We start from the raw sequence: 24,332 nt of genomic DNA on the forward strand, positions 1-24,332 counted from the left end.
GTATTCACCAATTTCTTGATCAAGTTGTTTCTCCAATCTGTTTTGAAGGGCCTTAGATAGAATTTTATACGTTACCGGAAGTAAAGATATCCCTCTGTAGTTATTTGCATCGGTTTTATCCCCTTTCTTGAAGATGGGGTGGATTAATGCAGTTTTCCATTCTTCCGGTATACGTTCCGTTCTCCAAATCTCATTGATTAATCCCAGTAGTTTTTCTTGAGTTGTATTATCCACACTTTTCCACATTTCTGCAATTATCATGTCTTCCCCTGGTGCTTTATTGTTCTTAAGGTTTTTAATGATTTCTCTGATTTCTATGAGGCATGGGGGTTCCGAATTATTGTTTACTGTGTTTGGGGTGTTGGCTGGTAATTTTTCAATAGGTTCCTGACAGTTGAGGAGTTGTTCAAAATATTTTGCTAATATTTCACAATTTTCTTCATTATTCATTGCTAGTTTTCCACTGGTATCTTTAAAACACAGATTTGGTGCTACATATTTTTGTAGTTTCTGTCTGAATGTGCTGTAAAAGGATCTGTTATTGTTTCTCTTAAAATCTTTATTGTTAATTATTTTTAGGCAAGCACAGTTTACAATCGAAAAGCAAAAGTTTTACAGATCAGGATACAAAATGAACGTCTTCACCTAAATGCGGCTACGGGCTTAGGTCAGTTGTAGAGCTAGAATCCGATTCCATGATTTAGTTTCCACAATTACCTAACACGAACTCTGTAAACAAACAACAATAAAGAACCAATATCTAGTCATCATTCTCGCTCACAGTCAATTGTTTGCATCAGTCGCACGCTCCTCGGCGTAGTCACACACGTACGTGACCCGAACTCGTCAGAACACGATTCTCGCGGGCGATGCGACCTTTTTTTTTTCATAAATAGTGGATACCGAATTAACGATTAACGGACTCAGAACAAAATTGACGGAAGTTAAAGTGCCCGTTTTTGTTTTCTATTTTTCAATAAACGTTAAAGTTAATCCGTTACACGAAAAGTTAACTTCGTTACCTAATGATTGACGGATTAACGTTCTTGTACCCAGGTATGATTCTATTAGCCTACTGCGAGAGATGTTTCGATAAAATTCGCGTAAAAGACAAGTTTTACGGAAAAGCGACATTGCGTCAGGCTGACAGTATCGATTCTGGGCGTGCCGTGTAAACAGGACGCCAGAAATTGGATTTGAGTCTTCCGCGAGTTGCGCCGCGGCGCCAGCAGTCGGAAGCGGGCGGTTAAGGAGCTCAGCGCGAGCGGCTTACAATTAGCGGTCACGTGGTCAGCCGGCAGGCCGGGGCTTCCCCCTCCCTCCTTCCCCCCCCCTCCAGCCTTTCCCCATCCTGCCCGCTGTGTCGGCGGACAGGCTAGACAACTGACAGTCGCGACGCGTCGAGCGTCGCGGGAGCACACGGCAGCAGAGGCGGCTGTAGCTACAGCTACAAGTACAGCTACAAGTGCAGAGACAGGTGAGGTTTCTCCCTCCTACACTGCCCTGCAACCGGCGGACGCTGGGAGCGTCATCGTCCTAAACACGATTTACTCTACCACCTCTCCGGCCTCATCCCATACACACCCTGTACTCTGCTGCACATCTCCACATGTCGTACACACTGCCCATCTGCCTCCGTTTTGTTAACGAACAGAAGCACTCTCATGATCGACAATTTCCTTTGTAAAGCTGATTATTACCGTTTTCATGTACCCGTGCTCCAATTTATACAAAATAAAACCCTGAATCCCACAAAATCTATATCGCTGTGTAAAGGACTGACTAAAAAAAAAAAACTACTACTCCTATTTTTAAAGCTATTTATTTAGCATTTAACAGTTTCACCTAATAACATCACATGACTGAAAACAAATTCATTTTTAAAATAATGATACATGTTACAACATGTTCACATTTTAGTCTTAATTACGGAAATCTGCTATAAATTGTCCATTGCATTATTTCTTAGATGATATTTTTGTATAATACACGTTCTTTTTTTTTTTACGCAAGGTTTGACGTTAAACTATTATCAGAAGTTTCACATATTGGACTCATGAGAAAATTCGAATACCTAATCATGTATTTAGGATGACGAGTTACCCTGTTACAAACCTCATGGGATACCTCATAATATCGTGTCCAACCTCCGTTTCCCCGGCGTAGTGCAGCTATTGTGTGTGGCATGGACTCTGTAAGTCATTGAACGTCCCCTGCAGAAATGTGGAGCCATTCTGCCTCTATAGACGTCCATAATTGCGAAATTGTAGCCTGCCAGGATTTGTGCAGGAACCGACCTCTCGATTATGTGCCACAAATGTTCGATGGGAATCATGTCGGCCGATCTGGTTGGCCAAATTATTCACTTGAATTGTCCAGAATGTTCTTCAATTTAGTCACGTACAGTTGTGACCCGATGACAATTCCATCGTTGTTCGGGAACGTGATGTCCGTGAATGGCTACACATGGTCTCCACCTACCCGAACATTTCTGGCAAACGATCGATTCCGTCGGAACAGAGGACCCAGTCCATTCCATGTAAACACAGCCACATCATTACGGCGACACCACCAGCTTGCACAGTGCCTTGTTGATGACTTGGCTCCATGGCTTCTGCGCCATACTCGAACCCTACCGTCAGCTCTTACCAACTGACATCGAGACTGATCTGATCAGATCACGGTGTTCCAGCTGCCTAGGGTCTAACCGATATGGTTATGATCCCATGAGCCGGCCGCGGCGGCCGAGCGGTTCTATGCGCTTCAGTCCGGAACCGCGCTGCTGCTGCTACAGTCGCAGGTTCGAATCCTGCCTCGGGCATGAGTGTGTGGTGTCCTTAGGTTAGTTAGGTTTAAATAGTTCCTGATGACCTCAGATGTTCAGTGCTTAGAGTCATTTGAGCCATGATCCCACGAGAGGCACTGCAGGCGATGTAGTGCTGTTAGCAAAGGCATTCGCGTCGGTCGTCTGCTGCCATAGCCCATTAACGCCACACTGTCCTAGCGGATACGTTCGTCGTGAGCCCCACATTGATTTCTGCGGTTATTTCACGCACTGTTGCTTGTCTGTTAGCACTGACAACTCTACGAAAACGCTAGCGCTCTCGGTCGTTAAGTTGCCCGTGGTGAGATGTAACGACTGAAATGTTATATTCTCGGCACGCTCTTGATTCAGTGTAACCAGGAATATTGAATTCCCAAACGATTTCCGAAATGGAATGTCCCATGCTTCTAGGTCCAAGTACCATTCCGTGTTCAGAGTCTGTTGGTTCCCCTCGTGCAGCCATAATCACGTTGAAAACCTTTGCACGTGAATCACGTGAGTACAAGTGACAGCTTCACCAATGTCTTGCACTATTATACCTCGTGTATGCGATACTACCACCATATCTCTATTTGCATATCTCCATCCCATGACTTTTGTCACCTTAGTATAAAACTTCCAGCAGTTCTTGAATGGGAGAGATTTGTGCAGTCTAGCAGTAAAGCAGTGAATGGTGGGGGAAGTGCAGGAACTTTCTTGTCATTCATTATTTCACCACCAAACCAATCCAGTCCCTTTCCCACGAACACTGGAAAGGTCATAACAATTACTATCACACTTACAAATTATACCACTTCTCAGCCATTTGTTATAGAAGACTATTTTACATGATGACTCACATAACAACTACTAATAAATATAGCACAGTGGACTCTCATTCGGGAGGAGGACCGTTCGAACTCACATCGGGCCATCCAGATTTACGTTCTCAGTGATTTCCATAAATCGCTCCAGGCAAATGCCGTGGTGGTTCCTTTGAAAGGAAACGGCCGATTTCCTTCGTCGTCCTCGACACAGTCACAGCTGGTGCGTTAACCCTTTCGGTCACGAATTATTTTTTTTCTGGAAAGAAATCCTGGTTTTGTCATCGAGTTCTTCGAATTATGAATAAATTATGATTTCAGATGTATAAAATATTACGAGGTCCCCCCGCCCCCCCAAGGGGGGATGCAGCGCGTCCCCAGATTGAGGACATTGTGGTCAAGTGGGTGCAGTATCAGACGAAAACTCAAAATATTTTATTTTATTTTATTTCATCAAATACATAAATTACACAAAGCATACTTAATGATTATAGGCATAAACTATGGTTTTACCCTTGTGAAGAATGATAATCAAAGAAACAATTTTTTTCTATCCATACATACGTGAATGTTACACAGTAAAATTTTGTTTTGCCTTTGTAATCCGGTTTCTTGCACCTGCCAAATGATTTTTTTATCACTGACCACTGGAAAGTGCCCAATGTTGTCCAAACCAACGTCAACTTCTGGACCAACTTCCACACTGACTCGTTTTGAAGTACTTGGAGATGTTTTGAACATGGCTGCTTGGTTCAGTGACCGTTTATAAATTAAAATTGATGCAAATGAGCCCTCGGTCACAATTTTTCAGTCTTATTAACCAGGTTTCATCACTTATAAGAGTGCCGTCATCAGAATTTAGACATTGAAAGTGGTCTGTAACATAATTACAAATTTATGGGAAAATTTTTTTGTATAAAAAAGTGTAAATACTGACTAACAGTACAAGACTGTCTCAGTGCTTACATGTCACGTATAAAATAAATAACAGGCCAGAAGGACATTAGTCACAAAATGTTTAAAAGGAATGTGTGAAGGCGAGCCTCTATGGGCTGCTCATACCTGTACAGCCACAGGTTGCAACGGACTGAGGCGCCCGCGTTAAGAAGTGCGGCAGGTGAACATGACATTGCAGCGAGAGCGCCATCCAGTAGCCGCAGGTACAACTTGGCTACTTCACATTCAAATGTAGACAGGCGAATATTGTTCAGTACATAACGTAAAAGGCAATATTTTATTTAACAGTGACAGATAAAGTAACATTTTTTCTACGTCATATCTTACAAGTACAGTTTGAAGCATAAAAACGTCATTATAGAAAATACAGAAAGGTCTGAATGACACAGCCTGTAGAAAACAATAAAACATGAAATACATCCAATAAACCTTTTAATAAATGAAAAATTATTAGATGACTTAGGTGGAAAAAAACATTTCGGTGAACTGCACGAGGAGACCCGAAATTAAATGTCAAGTTACGGCTTTATACCGTTGAGAGATTTTTGTTACGCAACTGCAGTTGCTCATTGAGAAAGAGGCTATAATTTCGAGAAATATGAAAAAATCTCTTAATTCTTCAAAAATATCTAATCTACACCCTTTCTTCTCGGTGTGCAGGCGCGCGACATGTAATCAGAAGATGGTCGGCAAAAGACGAATTTTGGCGGCTAATGCCATTTTTTCTTAAAAGGTGTTCTTTATGTCTGGTTGTAAAGGCACGTCCTGTTTGTCCTATGCAGTAAGAGGAACAGGTATCGCAGAAAATCTTATAGACGCCAGAACTTTCTAAAGGGGAACGAATAGATTTTAAATTATGAATGAAGTTGTTTTTTTTTCTAAGTTATTATTCAAGGAAATGCAACGTTGCCGTTGTATCTATTACGCAGGAGACGTTGGATCTGACAGGAGATGGGCCCTAAGAAAGGAACAGAAAAATATTTTTTTGGGGTTAGATTCAGTGATAGCGGTGCCAAGGATAGTAACTCTTTTTTAACAGAGTTCTTTCTGAGGCCGGCCGGAGTGGCCGTGCAGTTCTGGGCGCTACAGTCTGGAGCCGAGCGACCGCTACGGTCGCAGGTTCGAATCCTGCCTCGGGCATGGGTGTGTGTGATGTCCTTAGGGTAGTTAGCTTTAATTAATTCTAGGTTCTAGGCGACTGATGACCTCAGAAGTTAAGTCGCATAGTGCTGAGAGCCATTTGACCCATTCTTTCTGAGGATGTCATTTACTGTGCCAGGTTTATACTCGTCATTAACTGCTGTCGTTTTGCGTAAATTGATTTCGTCGTTGAACTTTTCTTTCGAAAGTGGAATGGAAGTAGCTCGGTGAATAGCTGAGTGAAACAAGGTGTTTTTATGAGACTGTGGATGCATAGAAGACACAGGTACGATCTGGTCAGTATATATTTCTTTACGAAAAATACTGAATTACATTTTGTTTTCTTCTATTGTAAGCATCAAGTCGAGAAAGTTTAATTGGCGGGCCTCGTTTTCAAATTTGATGGTGAAAGATATTTTGTTATCAAGTTCATTGAAGAGATCACAAATACGACCAATGACATCAGCAGGTCCCTTGTAGATGAATGAAATGAAATGTGTGGCTAAGGCCCCCCCGTCGGGTAGACCGTTCGCCTGGTGCAAGTCTTTCGATTTGACGCCACTTCGGCGACCTGCGCGTCGATGGGGACAACACAACACCCAGTCCCTGAGCGGAGAAAATCTCCGACCCAGCCGGGAATCGAACCCGGGCCCTTAGGATTGACATTCCGTCACGCTGACCACTCAGCTACCGGGGCCGGACCCCTTGTAGATGACTATAATATCGTCAACGTATCTGAGACACGTGAGAATGCCTAGTGATGTAGCTGAAAAACAGTTAAAAAAACTTTTCATCTAGAGAGTTGATGAGAATATCGGCAAGAATGCCAGCTAAGGGATTTCCCATAGGAATACCGTCGGATTGCTGGTGCAATTGTTCATTAAATTCAAAATAGTTTTACTTGACTGTGATGAGAGTCATGAAGTCAGTGATTTGTTCATCTGACAAATCTCTTTTGAAATGACGTAAAATTTTTTTACGATTGTAAGCGTTTCTGTACAGGGACATTAGTACAAAGATTTTTGATGTCGAATGAAAACAACTTGGTGTATAAACTGTATTCTAAATATTTTATTTTATGGACTAAGGCGTGACTAATGGGAAAGGAATAATTCTTCTCGAAAACGATTGATTTTTTAGAGTTTTGTTTAGAAATTTGGCCAAATCATAGTACGCGCTATTCATACTATAAGATATCGGGCGTATCGGATGGTGAGGTTTATGGATTTTAAATTGAAACCGAAATTTTGGGGGCTTGAGGGTTCATGTTAATAAGCATTTTCTTCTGAAAAGGTTTGATTAGAAATTTTGTGATATTGATAGCTGACCTGACTTTTTTTTCTAATTCAGGTGTCTGATCCTCATGCAGTTCCGAAGTAGTATATTTGATTGAAAAAATGCTTATCGATTCAAAATTGGTCTTGATTGTAAAAAATAGATAATGCATGTCCATCTAGAATTGCTTATGATGTAGGTAACATTCTTAGCAAAAATTTAGCCTCCCTTCATAATGTTACACATAACGATAGAAAATCGGTTAATTCCATTAATAATAAAGCAGATGCTCTAATAACTAAATCTGACAAAGGTTGCTCTGTAGTTGTTTCTTACAATTCTGAATATATTTCCAAAACTTTAGATTTTTTTTTTTTTTTTTTTTGCGAAAATATTTTGGAACTGCATGAGGATCCGACTCCTGAATTAGAAAAAAAAGTCAGGTCGGCCATCAATAACGCAAAATTTCTAATCAAACCTTTTTTAGAAGAAAATGCTTATTAACATGAACCCTCAAGCCCCCAAAATTTCAGTCTGAATTTAAAATCCATAAACCTCACCATCAGATACGCCCGATATCTAACAGTATGAGTAGCGCATACCATGATTTGGCCAAATTTCTACACGAAACTCTTAAAAAATCAATCGTTTTCGAGAAGAATTATTCCTTTCCCAATAGTCACGCCTTAGTCCATAAAGTAAAATATTTAGAATACAGTTTATACACCAACTTGTTTTCATTCAACATCAAAAATCTTTATACTAATGTCCCTGTACAGGAAACGCTTACGATCGTAGAAAAAAATTACATTTCACAAAAGATTTGTCAGATGAACAAATCACTGACTTCATGAATCTCATCGCAGTCGTAGTCAAGTACAACTATTTTGAATTTCATGAACAATTGTACCAGCAATCTGACGGTCTTGCTATGAGAAATCCCTTAACAGGTATTCTTGCCGATATTCTCATCAACTCTCTAGAACAAAAGTTTTTTAACTGTTTTTCAGCTACATCACTAGGCATTCTCTAGTGTCTCAGATACGTTGACGATAGTTTAGTCATCTACAGGAGACCTGCTGATGGCATCTACAGTATTTGTAATCTCTTCAATGAACTTCATGAAAAAATATCTTTCACCATCGAATTTGAAAACGAGGCCCGCCAATTAAACTTTGACTAGACGCCTACAATAGAAGAAAATAAAATGTCATTCAGTGTTTTTCGTAAAGAAATATATACTGATCAGATCGTACCAGTCTCTTCTATGCATCCACAGTCTCATAAAAACACCTTGTTTCACTCAGCTATTCACCGAGATACTTCCATTCCACTTTCGAAAGAAAAGCAGCAGTTAATAACGAGCATAAACCTGGCACAGTAAATGGCATCCTCAGAAAAAAGAGTTACTATCCTTGGCACCTCTATCATTGAATCTAACCCCAAAAAAATATTTTTCTGTTCCTTTCTTAGGGCCCATCTCCAGTCAGATCCAACGTCTCCTGCGTAATAGATACAACGGCAACGTTGCCTTTTCTTGAATAATAACTTGGAAAAAAAAACTTCATTCATAATTTAAAATCTATTCGTTCCCCTTTAGAAAGTTCTGGCGTCTATAAGATTTTCTGCGATACCTGTTCCTCTTACTGCATAGGACAAACAGGACGTGCCTTTACAACCAGACATAAAGAACACCTTTTAAGAAAAAATGTCACTAACCCCCAAAAATCGTCTTTTGCCGACCATCTTCTGATTACATGTCGCGCGCCTGCACACCGAGAAGAAAGGGTGTAGATTAGATATTTTTGAAGAATTAAGAGATTTTTTCATATTTCTCGAAATTATAGCCTCTTTCTCAATGAGCAACTGCAGTTGCGTAAGAAAAATCTCTCAACGGTATAAAGCCGTAACTTGACATTTAATTTCCGGTCTCCTCGTGCAGTTCACCGAAATGTTTTTTTCCACCTAAGTCATCTAATAATTTTTCATTTATTAAAAGGTTTATTGGATGTATTTCATGTTTTATTGTTTTCTACAGGCTGTGTCATTCAGACCTTTCTGTATTTTCTATAATGACGTTTTTATGCTTCAACCTGTACTTGTAAGATCTGACGTAGAAAAAAAATGTTACTTTATCTGTCACTGTTAAACAAAATATTGCCTTTTACGTTGTGTACTGAACAATATTCATGATAACTTTCGCCTGTCTACATTTGAATGTCAAGTAGCCTAGTTGTACCTGCTGCTACTACTGGATGGCGCTCTCGCTGCAATGTCATGTTCACCTGCCGCACTTGTTAACGCGGGCGCCTCAGTCCGTTGCAACCTGTGGCTGTACAGGTATGAGCAGCCCATAGAGGCTCGCCTTCACACATTCGTTTTAAACATTTTGTGACTAATGCCCTACTGGCCTGTTACTTATTTTATACGTGACATGTAAGCACTGAGACAGTCTTGTACTGTTAGTCAGTATTTACACTTTTTTATACAAAAAACTTTTCCCCACAAATTTGTAATTATGTTATAGACCACTTTAAATGTCTAAATTCTGATGACGGCACTCTTAGAAGCGTTGAAACCTGGTTAATAAGACTGAAAAATTGTGAACGGACAGTGTCAAAGGCAGCAAAGAATACGCTGTTTCAGTGTCTCCAGATCTGAAATGGGCTCTGCATACACGATACTTTTGAGCTGTCCCCGTAACCAGAAATTGCACGGGTTGAGATGCGGTGAATGAGCAGGCCATGCAACTGGGCTCCCTCGTCCGATCCATCGACCGTGTGTAACATTCTGCATGAGTCTTGTTACTACCCTTACCACTTATAACGTGTGCAGAGTTGACTAGCGACTGAGTCTCCACATCGGGAGCAGTTTTGTCACTGGTTTCTTCACCACGCGACCACGATCCCGGGATTTGTGTCATTCGTCCTATTCCCAGTACCGTGGTACCGACACGGCGGACGCCTTCGACAGTGTTAATCACATTTCCCTACAAGTCTGGTGTCCGAACATTTCGGCTACATCCTTCATGATTTCCTGCTTCTTGAAACGAGCTGTCTCAGGCAAACGGCGAAACGCTGTGGTTGTTGTCGGCGGGGAATAGGTCTCCTGATACAAACTTACTGCCCGCCGCTCGATGCCATTTGTCTTCCTGTAAGTAAACACCATGTCGGCAAGCTCTCGATTCGAATATGGAACCATAATCTGCAATGCTGTATCACATCCACTTCGAGGTGAGTCAGCAAGAGCAGTGACTCGGACACATCATTACCAATTTCTATGAGGAGGTATTGAATAGGATTGGGGAGAAGAGAAGTTTGTGGCACAACTTGACTAGAAGAAGGGACCGGTTGGTAGGACATGTTTTGAGGCATCAAGGTTGGTTCAAATGACTCTGAGCACTATGCGACTTAACTTCTGAGGTCATCAGTCGCCTAGAACTTAGAACTAATTAAACCTAACTAACCTAAGGACATCACACACATCCATGCCCGAGGCAGGATTCGAACCTGCTACCGTAGCGGTCACGCAGTTCCAGACTGAAGCGCCTTTAACCGCACGGCCACACCGGCCGGCGAGGCATCAAGGAATCACAAATTTAGCATTGGAGGGCAGCGTGGAGGGTAAAAATCGTAGAGGGAGACCAAGAGATGAATACACTAAGCAGATTCAGAAGGATGTAGGTTGCAGTAGGTACTGTGAGATGAAGAAGCTTGCACAGGATAGAGTAGCATGGAGAGCTGCATCAAACCAGTCTCAGGACTGAAGACCACAACAACAACAACAACAACAACAACGGCAGGAGAGGGCGCTATGGCATGACGTATGAGGAACAGTACCACCGTCTTGGAGGAAACTGTTGAGTTACTGCAACTGCGGCTGCATTGTACAACGCGTATTAGACCGCAGTCTCTGTAACAAAGTGTGGTTGAATAAGTGGTCTCTAGCATGGAAACTATGCATTTCCGGATGTTTTTTGATCCATATCCTCTCATCGATCAATCCTTAGAGTTTGTATACGGTGGAAAAAGTCACCCCGTAGAATACTTTCCGCCCAGGAAACGTTTCAGTTTGAAAACAGATGGTAATTAGCGGGGGCTTCAGTGTGGAACCGCGCTGCTGCTAGAGTCGCAGGTTCGAATCCTGCCTCGGGCATGGAAGTGTGTGATGTTCAAAATGGTTCAAATGGCTCTGAGCACTATGGGACTCAACTGCTGAGGTCATTAGTCCCCTAGAACTTAGAACTAGTTAAACCTAAGTAACCCAAGGACATCACAAACATCCACGCCCGAGGCAGGATTCGAACCTGCGACCGTAGCGGTCTTGCCGTTCCAGACTGCAGCGCCTTTAACCGCACGGCCACTTCGGCCGGCAGTGTGTGATGTCCTTAGGTTAGTTAGGTTTAAGTAGTTCTAAGTCTAGGGGACTGATGACATCAGATGTTAAGTCCCATAGTGCTTAGAGCCATTTCAACCACTTGAATTAGCGGGGGTCAGGTTGGGTTGGTTGGTTGGTTGGTTGTTTTGGGGAAGGAGACTAGACAGCGAGGTCATCGGTCTCATCGGATTAGGGAAGGACGAGGAAGGAAGTCGGCCGTGCCCTTTGAGAGGAACCATCCCGGCATTTGCCTGGAGCGATTTGGGGAAATCACGGAAAACCTAAATCAGGATGGTCGGACGCGGGATTGAACCGTCGTCCTCCCGAATGCGAGTCCAGTGTCTAACTACTGCGCCACCTCGCTCGGTGTCAGGTTGGGACTATAAGGCAAATGTTGAAAAACTACCCAATTAAACTGCCGAAGGAAATCCTTGGTCAAAGGAGAAGGTGGACGAGCGTTATCCTCTAGGAGCCGAGTGCCGCCGGGTAACAGCCAACGCCGTTTGTTTAGAACGGCGCGCCGTTGCCGGTAGCGATGGCGGTTGTCGCCTGAAACAAGCGTGTTTCGGTTATATCGTTTTTGTTCCACACGCTAGTTTAACCTCGCTGTTAAAACAGCTCAGAACAACCGATTTGTGAAGGAATTTATTGTGAAGTTTTCCCCTGTTATTTCTTGTAATAACCAATAAAAATCGAACAAAGATAAACAGTTTTGACTCCCTCAGTTTCAGGATGCTAAGCTCAAAATATTAAACAGGCAAATAAAAGAATACCTAATCTGTTCATAGTTAGCTGCTTTTGTCGAAGAGTGATAATTGTTTGAGTACTACAAAAATCATTAGATGTAAATAAGTTATACAGAGCTGCAACCTGTAACTTTTTTGAATAATTATGTTTTATTACATGAACCGGTTTTCGAACCTTTTCAGATTCATCTTCAGATGGTTTCAGGAAGTTACATCATTTCTGGTAGTAGCATAATGCTGGATGCTGGCTTGCGACAGTATAGGCTTTTTTTTCGGTTAGTGTCCATCTGTCTTGTTAACAGCAACAGTTGTGAAGCGCATGCTGGATGCTGGAAAAGTCTCGCTGTCAAAGTGTAAATTAATATAGTTTGTGTGGAAGTGTGTGTCCTTATATAACTACTGGACATCAAAATGGAGGCAGACAGATGGACACTAACCGAAAAAAGCCGCCTATACTGTCGCAAGCCAGCACACAGCATTATGCTACAACCAGTAATGATGTAACTTCTTGAAACCATCTGAAGATGAACCTGAAAAGGTTCGAAAACCGGTTCATGAAATAAAACATAATTATTCAAAAAAGTGACTGGTTGCAGTTCTGTATAACTTATTTACATTCAATATACAGTCACGGTTCTAAAATATCCGTAATGGATAATCATAAAAATCATTAGTATTGTGCTATTCATTCTAATTTTTTGACACACTGGCAAAAATAATTTTGTAATCGGGGATCATATCATTATTTGGGATTAGCGAAGAGTCAGTTCTAAAGGGTGAGAACTGAGGCTGAAGAACTATGGTCTTGGTGTTAATTTTTTTCCGTTTTCAGGGGCTACAAACAGACATAGTTTTATGAATTTACTTCTAAAAGTATAGACAGTGGAAATTAAAATGTCCTGTGGTGCCTCTCCTGCTCCAAGTCGGCCAGTTTGACGTCGTACCACCCTTAAGAACTGACGGCGGAGTTTGAGGATAGCAGAAGCTGCGTTAGTCAGTAGTGAAACTTCTATCGTGTTGAATTTGTGCTCAGCTACTTTCTATTTTTATTGGATACTACAATTATATCGTTATCTATTATTTTTTTACTATTACCATAATCTCGTATCTCTCTTATTATTTCATAAAAATGGCAGATAAATATTTAACCTTTTAAAGCGAATGAAGCATTGTACTTCATTGCTACATCGATTCGTAGAAATATTTCCTGACTAGGGTTGGTGCCATTCTGGAATACAGCGGCGACGACAGTGAAACACTGCCGTATACAGCAGGTGCGGTCAGATGTCGCACACTTCACCTACACGCGTACCTTAAACCACGACACAGGGCAACGGGGACATTCTCAGCAATGTTGTACTAATTCGTAACTGTTTGTTGTTGCTCCTTCCTGTCGGCATTGTTATTAAAATAAAGCTGATTGCTTTTCCTATTTTTAATAATAACGCAACGAATATTTTACGAATAAAAATTACTCGTAAGAAGAAGGTATATTTGAAAATGAGTAATTTTAGCACTGCTGCAGTGGTGAATTGATCTTTCGCTCCTTTATCCGGTTGTTATTAAAAATAAAAAAACCTCTTCTAACAGAGACCAAACAAATACCGATAAATACCTGTTACTCAGAACTGGAATACCGGTGTTGGTTTTAACCGGTCGGTTTTACCCTTCCCTATGGCGAGAAGAAATAAAAACTTTGAGGTTCGCCGATGACATTGTAATTCTGTCAGAGACAGCAAAGGACTTGGAAGAGCAGTTGAACCGAATGGACAGTGTTTTGAAAGAAGGGTATAAGATGAACATCAACAAAAGCAAAACGAGGATAATCGAATGTAGTCGAATTAAGTCCGGTAATGTTGAGGGGCATTACATTAGGAAATGAGACACTTAAAGTAGTGAAGCAGTTTTGATATTTGGGGAGCAAAATAACTGATGATGGTCGAAGTAGAGAGGATATAAAATGTAGACTGGCAATGGCAAGAAAAGCGTTTCTGAAGAAGAGAAATTTGTTAACATCGAGTATAGATTTAAGTGTCAGGAAGTCGTTTCTGAAAGTATTTGTATGGAGTGTAGCCATGTATGGAAGTAAGACGTGGACGATAAATAGTTTGGACAAGAAGAGAGTGGAAGCTTTTGAAATGTGGTGCTACAGAAGAATGTTGAAGATTAGATGGGTAGATCACATAACTAATGAGGAAGTATTGAATAGGATTGGGGAGAAGAGAAGTTTGTGGCACAACTTGACCAGAAGAAGGGATCGGTTGGTAGGACATGTTCTGAGGCATCAAGGGATCACCAATTTAGTATTGGAGGGCAGCGTGGAGGGTAAAAATCATAGAGGGAGACCAAGAGATGAATACACTAAGCAGATTCAGAAGGCTGTAGGTTGCAGTAGGTACTGGGAGATGAAGAAGCTTGCACAGGATAGAGTAGCATGGAGCGCTGCATCAAACCAGTCTCAGGACTGAAGACCACAACAACAACAACAACAACATCACGTAACTAATGAGGAGGTAGTGAATAGGATTGGGGAGAAGAGAAGTTTGTGGCACAACTTGACTAGAAGAAGGGATCGGTTGGTAGGACATGTTCTGGGGCATCAAGGGATCACCAATTTAGTATTGGAGGGCAGCGTGGAGGGTAAAAATCGTGGAGGGAGACCAAGAGATGAATACACTAAGCAGATTGAGAAGGATGTAGGCTGCAGTAGGTACTGGGAGATGAAGCTTGCCCAGGATAGAGTAGCATGGAGAGCTGCATCAAACCAGTCTCAGGACTGAAGACCTCAACAACAACAACGGCGAGGTATCTGGTCAGCATGGCGCTTCCAGAGGCGCGCGGTCGTTCAGCGGCGCGCCCTCTGTCTCGCAGTTTCGTTACGGATCGTCGACCATCACGAGTTATTTTGCTCCCCAAATAGCAAAACTCATTAACTACTTTAAGCGTCTCATTTCCCACTCGGGCGCCTTTTTTGCGAAACCCAGCCTTCGTCAAAGCGAGATGCTTCGGAAACTCGTCGAACTTCAGAAAAGCCAATGTAACTGCACATTCGTTGTTTTTTTTCTGCGTTCGTCTGTCGAAAGTGAAGGAACTCACTTGCCACACACTTTTCTGTAGCTGAAATCGCCGCTGACAACTTCATTGGGGGGGGGGGGGGGGGGGGGGGTAGGACGTCAAACGGGCCGACTTGGAGCAGGAGAGGCACCACAGGACATTTTATTTTGTACTGTCTATACTTTTACAAATAAATTCATAAAGCTTTGTCAGCATGACCAGGAAGGATTCAGGATTCACACTCATAGCAGTGGAAGTGCAAAAACATAACAAAATAAATTTTTTTTAGGTATGAAATTTCATCATTTTTTCACTTATTGTTGGCTGCATTTGTTGCTATAGGTACAAGTAAGAGAGATTATTTGATGAATTTTGCACAGCATACAAACCATACTCACAGCTGTATGAAACTCTAGAATTTTCCAAATCTATTAAAAACTGTGGTAAAAATTGAGATAATTAACTACAAAATTTTATTTTTTCTAAACATAGTTTAAAACGTAACAACTCATTCATTTTTTCATAAATTAAATAGATTCTAGAGTTTCAGACACATGTAAGTATGGTTTGTATGCTGTGCAAAATTCATCGAACAATCTCTCTTACTTATGAAGAAAAGTATACCTATAGCAACAAATGCAGCCAATAGTAAGTGAAAAAATGATGAGATTTCACATGTAAAAAAAATTATTTTTTTATGTTTCTGAACTTCCGCTGCTACGGGTGTGAATCCTGAATCCTTCCTGGTCATGCTGACAAAGTTTTATGAATTTACTTCTAAAAGTATAGACAGTGGAAATTAAAATGTCCTGTGGTGCCTCTCCTGCTCCAAGTCGGCCCGTTTGACGTCGTACCACCCTTAAGAACTGACGGCGGAGTTTGAGGATAGCAGAAGCTGCGTTAGTCAGTAGTGAAACTTCTATCGTGTTGAATTTTTGCTTCAGTCCTTGATTTGAGTTCGTCAATAACATCTCGAAGTCGGCCTTATCTTTGTTCACCGCGAATATACATTCGGTCCCTGTTAAATACGAGGGAGGATCGGAAAGTAGCGCACAATAATTTTATTCTCCGCTGGTCCCGCCGCTGGAATGTTGAAATTTCACGAAGATATAATTTGAAGTTAGAGCTACAGAGGGGATTTTGTTTTTGTGTACAGCTCTAGGGAGAGAAGACTGAACTTGGAAACAAACATGACGGGCATGTTACTGTCGTCATCTTGTGAAGAGCAGGGATGCGTAGTTCGGTAGTGGGCCAAAGGGCATAAACAGAGTGAAACTCACAGGAACATGCGTGGAACAAATTTCGTCAGTTAAATTATTTAGATTTAACATTAACAACTGCTGATAACAAAATTTCCTTTAGTATTCTTCGCAAAGAGACATGCATACGACTGTATGGACGGTAACAGTGTCCCCAGGTGGTGTGCATTCTCCCGAGAGCGCTGTGTGGACCTCGCTGGCCTGGCTCCTGGCGGCCGGTTAGGCCGGTATTACACTATCAAATTTCTTTGTCCAATATCTTTGTCAAAGATATTTGATAGTGTAATAGGGACTTTGTCAAATGTTCCAATATTTGATCAAATCTAGGGCCTCGCTGTATATTTGATCAAAGAAACCGCTTGTCTTCTGTTCACTGCAATGTGACATGTTACCACATGGAGCGCTAGCATCGCTGTAGCGTTCTGTCGTCTGTAGTGTTTTTATAGCCATTGCCGGTAAATACAATTGGTGTGTGCCGACAACTACATAATTAATAGAGATGTCTGAAGCTGATGAGGCGCTTTACAACGTGAGGCACCCTGAATACAAAAATAGATTAAGAAGATTGGAGACCTAACCTAATCTATCATAACCCTCTCCTGTAGCAAGGAATCGGAGTGTTATAGTGAGCCTGTCTTCTGAAGATGTAGCAGTTCTTAAGTGAATATTGTGCTTTGTCATAGGAGGATACACTTCATTGAGCACATACAGAAATGTATGCTAATCCATTCTTAAGTAATTGATGTACGACTTGACGTCTTCCACTGTAAGCTCACGTAACAAATTTTGTTGAATGCTTTTATCGTGTCGTCGTAAAACCCACGGCTTCACCCAGATTAGATTAGTTTTTCGTTCCATAGATCCGTGCTGAGGAGAGCCTCGTGGATGTGGAACATGTCGATATTTTTAAAGCTGAAATAACAATACTAATAGTATGAATAAATACAATACATAATTTGTTTCTATTAAAAATTTCGCCAATGGAGTAGAAGGAGTTGGCCAGTAGGAAGTCTTTCAGGCTCCTTTTAAACTGATCTTTATTTCTAACTAAATTTTTTATGTTTCCTGGCAAATTATTGAAGATGAGTGTTCCTGAGTAGTGGACCCCTTTTCGAACTAAAGTAAGTGCTTTTTAAGTTCTTGTGCAGATCATTTTTGTTCCTGGTATTGTATGTATGAACTGAGTTGTTTGTTGGAAAAAGAGATATATTATTTACGACAAATTTCATTAAGAAGTAAATATACTGAGAGGCAGTAGTTAGTATACCCAGTTCTTTGAAGAGGTTTCTGCAGGAGGTCCGTGAATTTACTCCACAAATAATACGTATTACACGCTTTTGGACCTTGAAAACTTTTGTTTGACTTCAAGATTTACCCCCAAAATATTATCCCATATGACATTATGGAATGAAAGTATGCAAGCTTTTTCATTTTTGTGTTGCCTGTGTCTGCTAACACTCGAATTGCAAATACAGATTTGTTAAGGCCTTTCTGCAGTTTTGTGGAGTGCTCCTCCCAACTGAATTTATTATCAAGTTGTAATCCCAGGACTTTAAGACTGTCAACCTCGTATGTATGGTTCCATTTTTTCCCCCCACTTCTTTTCCGCATGTGCACACAATGCAATTGGAGTACGTAGAACTGCTGCGGTTAAATAACAAGTTGTTGTCAGCCATCTTGAACTTTGACGAAAAATTTGATGACAGTGTAATACCCCTTCTAGCGCTACGTCAAAGATCTTAGTCAGATATATTGGACGGAATATTGGATCACATCTTTGATCAAATCTTTGACAAAGAAATTTGATAGTGTAATACCGGCCTTAACAGCTGCAGCCCCGCAGAATGTGGGAGCCACTGAGGCAGCAGTTTTGAGTGACCAGCGTGCGCCACTGCGGACCTTATCGCAGCAGTTCAACATTTCCTACGGTGCAGTGTTCGTGACACGAAATTTCCTAAAGTGGGTGCCTAATCACCTGACAGACAACAAGGGCCAGCGAATTGTGACAAGCTCGGATCACTTAAAGTATTACACCGCAGTAGGGCGCGACTTCCTGTAAGGAATCGTCACTGGTGATGAGTCGTGGGCGTATCACTACACGCCCAAACCGGGCAGGTCCCTGTGGAGTGGAAACATGCTGGTTCCCCAGTACGAAAAGAATCCAGTGACTCAGGATATTCCTTCTGAGAGTGTTCTGGGATATAAATGGCGTGTTACCGTTGGACTTTGCTGAACACGGGACCACTCTGGACGCTGCAACCTACATTAAAACTTCGGTTAAGTTACGTCGTGCCTTTCGTGACGAACGCCACAACATTAATCAGGATGTATACGACCCGGGATGACCGCGAGATCCGGGAAAAAACCGGGAATTTTTCCATCCGGGGGAAAACCGGGAAAAACCCGGGGATTTTTTAGAATTCCGGGAATTTTTGATTGTTCTAGTTTTCATTTAAATTTTTGTGATTTTTGACTGGTAAGAACCAATATTCTAACAAAGGATATTATTGTATCCCGCTTCTGCAGAATAATACTGCAGCAACAAAACATGAACGAAAGAAAAAAAAAGAAAACTGAAGCCGCAGAGGAAATACGCCATGTACAACAATAAAACGCAGTGCTCTTACAATTATATGCCAACAGTAGTGTGTCAAAGGCTTTGGGAAGACTATGCAATGCTTCCTAACAACAAACTGCCTCTGATGAGCGTGGCGTGATAGCTGTTTGCATTAGATTCGTTTTAGCAGTTGCGGGCGGGCTCTTGAGCATGCGCAGTTTAGTCGCGTATGAGTAATACCTTCTCCCGCTTCTGGCTACAGAAGTGTGGCTGGGCTCCACTGTCCAATATTGTCCCGGTTCGGAAATATCGTAGGTCCGGGGCTGATGCACAGAGCAGCCTGAGATGTAGTGGGGAGGTGGGTAGTCTCCAAGTGACTTATGTTTACGTTTAGTGATTTTGGTGCTTCCTCTTCATTTATTGCTCTCACATTAAATGAAAACAAAATGGATTTTTGTGGCCGGGAGCGATCAAAAGAATTAAAATACGTTCGCTTTGTTACGAAAGGCTAAAATATGTTATTGGTTTCAGGTTTTGTTTCCCTCTTTCTGTCAAGCATTAATCGCCTTGCAGGACAATGAAGTTATTTTTGTCGGTTTGCTACAGAGATTTAGCTTTCATTAATCTTTTGCGCTGAGGCAGTCAATTTATTTGAAACGAAGTGTTTAATTTCACACTGTTGGCTAGTTTCAACTGTTCGCTGCATTTCAAGTGTACGTTTTCCATCTTCTAGCTCGTATGGCATTACGCCATAATAAAGAACCAAACATGAGGTAATACGGTACTGGTACTCACGAAAATTTACATCCGAATCTGGACATACGAATGTGCACTTTAAGCTGAATTATGCATTTTAGTATGGATCACGAAATTTCGATGCTCTTGAAGTATCCTCTGTTGTCCTGTTTCTTTTATGACATAATGCAAGATCTTTTAATGTTTTACACGAACGAACATGCGGGTTTCCTGCGTCATGGTAGCTGCGCAAGTGCAGTGACGCCTGTTCTGTGGCGCTCACTGGCAACTGCTGAAACGAACCAATTTCTAACAGGCCACGGGAAAATATTAGGAATGGTGGCTTGAAAAGCGTTACTTTCAAAGTAAATTTCCTTTCACGCAAGATGACCTATGTGTGAGAATGTACGATGAATTTCTTAAATCACAGAGCGTTTGACTCTCATTTAAAAATCAGCTCTCTGAGGACGATCACCTAGAAGAATTTCGAGCCTATAAAATCAGACATTTACGTCGTTATTAAAAATTGTACTGGCACATTTGTGTGGTGTATCAAAAAGTATAACACGCGCAAAAAAGATCAATATTATATGTGGAAGCTTACCTTCTCCTGCTGCTTGTTAATCTTCGAGATCAATATTATATGTGAAAGCTTTTTTTTCTTGTAGCAACACTGTGTATATTAATTTAAACCATTAACTTTTCTTATTTGTGTGTTCGTGGTACTTAAGAGTGATCTTGCTATTGGCTGACTACATCACGTGTCCCACGCTGTCATCAGCAGGCGAGATCACGTGACATGAGCTATGACTGGCTTGCAAAAGCACATCGCAGTCTCGATTTCTATTCTTCGGAAAGTAACATGCGGTGTTTGGTGGATTTCGAATTTATACCTTCGTAACACGAAAATATGCAGCGTTCATGTTGCTGCACATCAAAGGTCTTTCAAAAACTTGTTTATTTCCCCCTGAGTTTCGTTTCCTGAAGTGCCAGGAAATTCTACGTCGGTGTATCAGACCATAAACATTCAAAGAATTGACAAGTTGTACAGTGCAAGGTCCCGAGTTCGAGTCTCGGTTGAGCACACAGTTTTAATCTGCCAGGAAGTTTCATATCAGCGCACAGTCCGCTGCAGAGTGAAAATTTCATTCTGGAAACATCCCCCAGGCTGTGGCTAAGTCATGTCTCCGCAATATCCTTTCTTTCAGGAGTGCTAGTTCTGCAAGGTTCGCAGGAGAGCTTCTGTAAAGTTTGGAAGGTAGGAGACGAGGTACTGGCAGAAGTAAAGCTGTGAGTACTGGGCGTGAGTTGTGCTTCGGTAGCTCAGATGGTAGAGCACTTGCCCGCGAAAGGCAAAGGTCCCGAGTTCGAGTCTCGGTCGAGCACACAGTTTTAATCTGCCAGGAAGTTTCATATCAGCGCACACTCCGCTGCAGAGTGAAAATCTCATTCTGGATCCTGATTAATATTTGCGTTGTCAAACTTCTTGATGACAATCCTTGCCTCCACGTTCTGTTTGTGACAAAATAGCCAAATTTGTGTTTGAGGTGCTCCAGCATCCACCGTACAGTTCGGACCTTGCACCGTCAGACTTTCATCTATCTGGTCCCATGAAGAAGTTCCCAACTGGCCGACGCTTTGCAACAGATGCGGAAGTGAAATCAGCAGTCCGGAGATGGCTATAGTCCATCCAAACGGATTTCTGTTGATAGTGTATCGAGTGTGGTACCACGATGAAATGTGTTAAGTACGCTGGTGATTATATAGAAAACTACGTAAAAGAAGTCAGTTCATTTTTTATTTTTGTAATACAATTATTGTGCGTTGCTTTCCAATCTTCCTTCGTATGATGCACCGTTTCGAGCTGATGTTCCGTTCGACACATTTCCAGGGTACTGAAAGTGATTTCCGTTTTACAGTATGTTACTTTCACTGAGGCAAATCAGTGATTTGAAATTATTGCAACTAATTAGAAATATTTTTCTAATCCCAAAATCGAAGTGAGCTCTCACTGTTACCACTGTTTCCCTTACCCCTAAGATTTTCTTGGCATCGAAAGTATTTTCAATCGAAAAAAGTCAAAGTCCATTAATGATGTTGTTTTTAGTGAAGATATTTGAGATCAAATACAGAAAAAACGTTTCGTCATTTACGGGTAAAATGCATCCAAATCTTGTCTACGGTAAACTTTCTTAGGTTGGACACTAAAATTTCCCCGTTCTTAGCAAACCTGCTGAAACACCAGTTATGTGCACTCCATATTTCAGCTTTCTTACCATGATGTGGAAAAGGTAAATGCACACTGTTTATTTTCCAGGATAATAATTATTTTGTGGTTCGGTATGAATCGGCTTTCACCTTTCTAGACCGTTCTCAGCTATCTTCCAAGTCTGAGCTTTGCGTAGAAAACCGAAAGCCGCTTCATAACGAATCATAAAATAAATATCATGGAACATCTATACTGTGAACACCTTTATGTTCCAAACAGCTGAGCTCGAGAACGCGATTTTTCAGGCGGTCTTACCTCGGGTTCTTTTGATCAAGAGATAATGGGTCAAGTGTTCTGGATAGCCTTGCCCTAGTGACCATTTGTATACCTATCGCAACAACTAACCATAGCAGATAGTAGAAATTTTAACCGCATCTTCCTTAGATATGTATCTAGAAACGCCATTTTCCCGTTTTCAAAAATCTCTTATCTGTTATCGAGATACACCCGAAAAGAAAACATGATTTTTGAATACCAAAGCTACCAACAGTCGCGATGCGCACTTATAAAATTTTTATTCATGCCAAATCGTCGAAATTTTTAGCATATGTTCTTAAGGCGATCTTCACGAGGAACCTTTAAACTGTTGTCGATATCGTTATCCGTTACCGACATCCAGAGGTTCAAAAATACTGTACTTATGCACTTAATTCCAGTCTGATGCAATATTGTGTTAACCTAATATTATGCATATTGTTTATGTGTGTCAAGCTACGTAAATGTGTCGGAGTACATAAATAAAGTGTCAAAACTTCTCTGAGCTACAATATTAGTTTTATACAACCAAACGTATGCTGCTATCTTTTCTTTGGCATTTATGTAATCCACTCTCCTAGGTATTTAAAGGAATCTGTTTTGTGTATTGTGTTGTTGTCAACTGCAATATTTTGAGGAGCATCACAGATGTTTGTCATAAACTTTGTTTTTTTCATTGGATATTTGTAGTCCTACTTTGGCTGCTTGTTTTTGTAGTTCTCTTATTTGTTCTTGGGCATTGTCTAGTGAAAATGGAAATGCACAAAATGGAAAGAGTGTTTCATATGACCAAAAACGTTTATAATAAAAAATTCTTGTCCTGGAACACGAAATTAAGACACTATCAAACAGTGGCCAGACCTGAAGCTCTCTATGCGGCAGAAACACTTAAACTAACAAGAAATGGAGATCTTGAGAAACTAGAGAAGGTCGAAAGAAGAATTTTAAGGAAAATACTGGGAGCTAAGAGAAACGATAATGCTGAATACAGGTTAAGACCAAACAGAGAGCTATATCTGAAAACGGAGAAACTAACTGATGTAATGAGGAAGAGGAGACTACAGTTTTTTGGACATATATTCAGAATGGATAACAACAGACTAACCAAGCGGATATTCACATTACTCAATAGCTACAAATCCAAGCCAGCATGGTTCATAGAGACTGAAAAGGACATTGAAAATGCTGGAGTTACAATAGACACAATAGAAAACAGAACACATTTCAGAAAGGCAGTTCAAAAGGCAGAATTTCAGGAGAGAAAGAAAATAACTTGACGAAAGTGGACTCAAGAAGAAAGGGAACAACACCCTAAAAGGATGAAGGAAATTTGGAAACTGAAGAAATCTAATACAATGAAGAGTAGCCAAAGTTGATTCATCGTACCCTCCAGATGGGTTATTCGAAAGAAAAAAAAAATGCTGCTGTAACAGGGGCACGAAGGGAAGCAACTTAAAAATGCCCCTACCGAAGCACAAAAAAGGCGAATACGCTGCTGTTTAAAACAGTCTGGCCGAAAAGTGATGTAAAAGCTGCCTCATTCTACCTTCCTTGGCATCCTTAAAAATTTTCCAAAAAATTTTGGTATGCAAACGTATTGGCTGTCTTTCTAAGATGCCCAACTGTCACTGTTTCCTGTGTCTCAGCCACAGTCTCCGTTCTGTCGTACTTCTGTAGCGAGCGAGGTGTTGCAGTGGTTACCACACTGGACGGGCTTTCGGGACGACGACGGTTCAGACATGTGCTTGGCCAGCCGTGATTTCCCTGAATCGCTTCAGGCAAATGCGGGGATGGTTCCATTGAAAGGGCACGGCCGATTTCCTTCCCCATCCTTGACATCATCCGAGCTTGTGCTCCGTCTCCGAAGACCTCGATGTCGACGGGACGTTAAACCGAATCTTCCTTTCTTCTTTCATAGTCTCATCTCACTCTCACTGTCTTTCTCTTGTTGCTGCTATCTCGTTTATTCATTCATTCATTCCCACTGCTGTTCTTCAGTGTCACTGGCTCTCTCTTCCTCGTTGTCATTGTCGTGTATCACTGACTCTCGCCCAATGAGACTGTCTCCTTGTTTCTCTTCC

The 24,332-nt window shown here is 41.3% G+C and overlaps 1 protein-coding gene across 5 annotated transcripts in view; it reads left to right on the top strand.

The window, feature by feature from the left end:
• LOC126424758 (1-phosphatidylinositol 4,5-bisphosphate phosphodiesterase) overlaps window positions 1-24,332 on the top strand; it is a 449,937-nt gene that overhangs the window by 143,530 nt on the left and 282,075 nt on the right. Inside the window, exon 1 of one of the 5 annotated variants that reach the window (XM_050087501.1) lies at window positions 1,391-1,477. The exons of the other annotated variants lie outside the window; for them this stretch is intronic. The gene's annotated coding sequence lies outside the window, so the exon portion shown is untranslated. Of the gene's footprint in view, window positions 1-1,390; window positions 1,478-24,332 lie in introns of those variants that run through there. 5 annotated transcript variants of the gene reach the window in all.

This window comes from Schistocerca serialis, chromosome 10 (assembly GCF_023864345.2).
Source record: "Schistocerca serialis cubense isolate TAMUIC-IGC-003099 chromosome 10, iqSchSeri2.2, whole genome shotgun sequence".
In the NCBI taxonomy this organism is placed as follows: Eukaryota; Metazoa; Arthropoda; class Insecta; order Orthoptera; family Acrididae; genus Schistocerca; species Schistocerca serialis.